The sequence below is a fragment of the Rutidosis leptorrhynchoides genome, chromosome 1 (assembly GCF_046630445.1).
Source record: "Rutidosis leptorrhynchoides isolate AG116_Rl617_1_P2 chromosome 1, CSIRO_AGI_Rlap_v1, whole genome shotgun sequence".
Classification (NCBI taxonomy): Eukaryota; Viridiplantae; Streptophyta; class Magnoliopsida; order Asterales; family Asteraceae; genus Rutidosis; species Rutidosis leptorrhynchoides.
The window spans coordinates 497,322,680-497,327,744 of record NC_092333.1 but is presented as its reverse complement, the minus strand read 5'-3'; positions in this window follow the sequence as shown (position 1 = coordinate 497,327,744).

Below are 5,065 nucleotides of genomic sequence, written 5' to 3'. Positions count from 1 at the left end.
CACTTCTCTTGCAATATCTGACTGCTTTTAGGGATTCATAGTTTCGGATTTCTCAAGAGCCAATACCTTTTTTGAAATTCGAGCACTTGCTTGTTCCTGAAAATTTAAAAAGTTCAAACAACAAGAGATTAACTTTATTTCAGTGTATAATGATACCTTACTAAAAACTATATATAAATGTACTTTACATACCACGAACTCTCTTGATGTGTCTGTAACATATGACCCATCTTCTTTTTCATAAACAAATTTATAGAACTCAAGATCATTAGGCTCTCTATTGTGTTTCAACTTCTGTAAATCAAACAAAAATAATAATGAGTGTTGAAACTTAGGACAATATTCTATATATTCAATAAACACGGGATAGTACAATATTGAAGATGATATTTAAGTAACACCAGATATTTTCCTCATGGTCTGGTGTAGTTGCTTGGTTAGATGGAAGGGTATGCACTTCTCAAGTGAAGCAATGTGTGGGTCAGGGCTGTTGGGAAACTACAATAAAAACAAAATCCAGTTTCTATTATGACCAACTTTCAAGTACAAAATAACAATCATCACAACTAAAGCAAGTTCACCAAAAACAAAGTTTACCCGGAGTTCTGTCATAAGTTTTACACCGCAAGCTGCTTTGCATTCTCGCCAGTCTCTAGCGCTAGGGAGACTCGTGTTCGGTTCTTGAAGAAGATAGGTCATGAACCTACCACATAGACCTCAGGCAAATTTGATTGATTTATCAAAATTATTTACATGAACCAGAATTTTCTCCCCTACATTAAGCAAGTGCACATCTTTTGTTCTCATCTTTACGACCCTGATTATATTTCCTTTATCATCTATGAGATTAGTAAGATAATGTTAGATAAAAATAACACGATTATTTAATAGCTACTAGATGCTTTAACTTACCTATAATCTCAACTTCCTTTTGTAGCTTCTTTTCATAATCGTTGATTTCATATTCTTCAAAACTAGAAACGTGACTGGAAGATTCAGAATGTAAAGTTGCCGTGGATGGTTCAGAATGCAAAGTTGTCGATGGTTCAGAATGTATATATTGTGAATGACTAGTAGACGATGATGATGAATACTTTTGGCGAATTTTAGAAAGAAAATGAGGCCTAGGTGTCTGAAGAAAAGGTGACGCTTCATAGATGGAAATTATGTTGAGAAAAGTAATATCGTAGGCAACATAAGTTTTCTTGAGTGTTGTTGCATGGCTAATTTTGATGCATACATGTTCCAATTGTTTTTTAATCCTGTCAAATAGTTCTGTGTTAGAAATGAATCAAATATATTATCAGTTATAACAAATAAAATATAATCCTATCAAACAATTATGTGAACTTACAAATTACAAGAGTTGATGCACCTTTGTTGAACTTATTAGTAAGCACTATAATCTTCCTGACCTTCAAAAAGATTAAATTTCTAATCAGTTACCAGTTACAATATATTTAGAACAATATAATCCTGTCAAACAGACTAAAGAGATTCAACTTATAACATCTAAAGATTAAACCCACAATATATATAAAACAATAAAAATATGAGTAGCAAAAACAGAGATATAGATGCTCTACTTACCTGTACTTTCTGCATAGAAATATGGTATATATACATGTATACTTACAACGGGATATTAAATACATCAGAGAATAAAAAAAACTTAATACATCAAAACTTTATTTAAACTTCAAGCACTTAATATACACTTAAGTACATATATTCATATCACATTATCAATCCTACGCCAACTAGTCTCATTAACATCATTGATCATTGGAATATGAGAAGGGATACATTGAGTATACGAGTCATTATCATCCCCATTTACATTGGTACCCATGTCATATGTATCCCTTGGCTTAGTCATAAATACATGTGACCATCCAATGTCGTTCATATCATCTATGTAGAACACTTGCTTAGCTTGAGAGGAAATTATATAAGGATCGTCGGACAATTTTTCACCAGTATGTATTAGGGGTCTAGAGAAATTCACAAGTGGAAACCCATACTTATCTGGAATAATCGATGAAAGAATAAAAGATTCTTTTTTCATGCATATCCAAGGAGGTAGATTATAAGGAATTAGCAAAACAGGCCATGTACTATATGACGTGTTCATGGTACGATAAGGATTAAATCCGTCACTGGCAAGACCAAGCCTCACATTACGAGGATCTGAGGTAAATTCTGGATACCGAGCATCTAAGGCCTTCCACACAAGACCATCACCCGGATGTCTTAACTTTTCGACTTTAGTTAGACCTATACTATGCCACCTCATATCCTTTGCGGTTTTCTCTGACATAAATAACCTTTTTAGTCTTGGAATTAGGGGAAAATAACGAAAAACTTTAGCTGGCTTATTTGACTTGTATGATTTTGAACTTTCAGTCATTTCACCCCTGGTATCACTTACATATCGTGAAGTGTTACACACGTGACATGATTGTTGACTTTTCCTTTCTCCCCAATACAACATACAATCTTTAGGACATGCATCTATTTTCTCATAACCAAGTCCTAGATCTTTGGTTAATTTTTTAGCTTCGTTCACATATGATGGTAGTGAAGTAATATGAGGAAATGTGTGCCTTCAAAGTTCTAGTAACATACCAAAAGCCTTGTCAGATATTCCACCCGCACATTTGATATGGTACAAGTGTAATGTAAAGGACAAATTGGAATACTTGCAACCAGGGTATAGTTCTTTGTCACATTCTTCTAACAACTTTTTATATGTATCACCCATAACATTGTGATCAACATTTTGGTCGGGTTCACTAATATCTCCATCAACAGTTAGATTTATTTCTTGTTCATAATCAGAAGGCAAAGAACTTGCACCAAAGATATCGTGAATTAAACCTCTTATGTCATTTTGACCCAAAGACGTTTCTTGAACAATACTCGAATGAGATAGTCGTGGTCATTCCACATGTTCCCCATGAAACGTCCATGTTGTATATCCCGTTAAAAATCCAGAACAAAGTATGTGAGCATTAACCGTATCAACATCATGCCATTTAGGATTGCAACATTTACGACATGGACATACAATTGATCCTCTAATAGACTTAACACGAGCAAAATCAATAAAATTCTGGACTCCATCTTAAAAGTGTTGCTTTTTATTTGAGCTTGAATCCAATTTTTGTCCATTATTTTAACTTAATTACCTATAAATGTATGATTACCATAATAGCAAATTAGTACTATATTTGATCCCTTTATATCAACATTAATCTATAAGAACAAAATGACTCAGAACAATGTGAATCAACATATGCAATCAAAATGACATTCAATCAAAATGCTAACACAATGACTCGAATACCACAAACTGTCCTGCTACAGCCTGAAATTCAAACAGGAAATAAATCATATTTTCAACCGACTGCTTTAAACAATCCCCCATCACTAACTTCCTACACACTGTTAAAAAAACAAGTCAAACAAAGAAAAATCAAAATATAAAGTACACTAAAAAGGAAAGAAAAAATCTAATTTAAACTGAACAAAATCAATAAATCATATTCAATTAGGTCAAGGACTCAATTTTTTTCAGTTAAATCATTCACAACCCTACTGATAGATATAGTGAACAAACTCACCTGCAAATGAGATAAATGCTTAAGTCAATCGGTGAAGAAGCCAATATTTAATCAAGTAACTACGTATTTATTCCAATCAATTAGCTTCTACGTTTATGTCAATTTGATACCTCGCGCACCACAAAGTGTCCTGCTACAGCCTGAAATTCAAACGAGAAATTAATCATATTGACAACCTAATGCTTTAAAGCCAAAATCTAATTTAAACTGAAAAAAATCCATAAATCATATTCAATTAGGTCAAGCACTACAAAATTTTCAGTAAGATCATTCAAAACCCTAACTAATTGATAGATATAGTGAACTCGTGAAACCCTAACTCACCTGCGAATGAGAAAAATGCTTAAGTCAATCGGTGAAGGAGGAGATAGTTGCTTAAGTCAATCGATGAACAAGCCAAACTAATTGTGTCTCTGTGAATTGATGTAGATAACCGAGAGAAAAAAAAGGTACTCCGTATAAGAGCACAGGGTGCCCGGAGTCGACCCCCCCGCCGTCCCCCAAAAATCGACGCCGAGACCGCCGTCGTCCGACACCGATCCACCGTCGCCACCGTTAATTCTCGCCGTCGATCTTCGATTTCGAGCCAGAGACGCTGCCATTTGACCGTTACTTTTTTTTTTCTTTTTTTGATTCCAACGGTCCACAACTTCAAAAACACAATAAATACTCCAACACTTCAAACCACTTCACTTTCATTCTCATCTATTTTTTTCTTTCTAACAAATCCAATTTCTTTACTTAAATCAAACATAAAAATATGAATCCAAACTCCAACAACCCAAAACACCCTAATTATATTTACAATGAGGATAACCCCCTTGGTCACAATTGGAATTGGTCTGGATTTAATGCTCAATTTGTAGAAGAAGATGAACCAACACAATCTCAAGTACCACAAACTCAAATGACACTCGAGGAATACGTAGATTTCACTTCTTGGATGAACGAGAGAAGGACCACACATTCTCAAGTACCACACGATCAATCACAAAATCAATCATTCACTCCATCCGTAGAAGACGAGGTCGCTGCACCAACATCCTCCAAGTCGAAGCCGAAATCGAAAGGTAAAGAAAAGGTTGTAGAAGGTGGACATTCAAATCGAAACACACCGACGGGCATCATTCAAAATTCGTGGAATGAATATGACAAGTTAAGGTTGGCGGAGAGTTGGGTGAACATATCCGAGGATGGAATTGATGGAAACGCACGGACGGGTATCATTCAAAACTATATTATTATTATTACTGATATGATTATGATTATTGATTATGAATATGTCGATTATGATTATGAATATGATAAACTGATTATGATGATACAACACTGATGACGATTATGATTATGAATATGATACACGGATTATTCAAAATGATTATGTATAAACTGATTATGATTATGAATATGTCGATTATGATTATGATTATGATATGAGT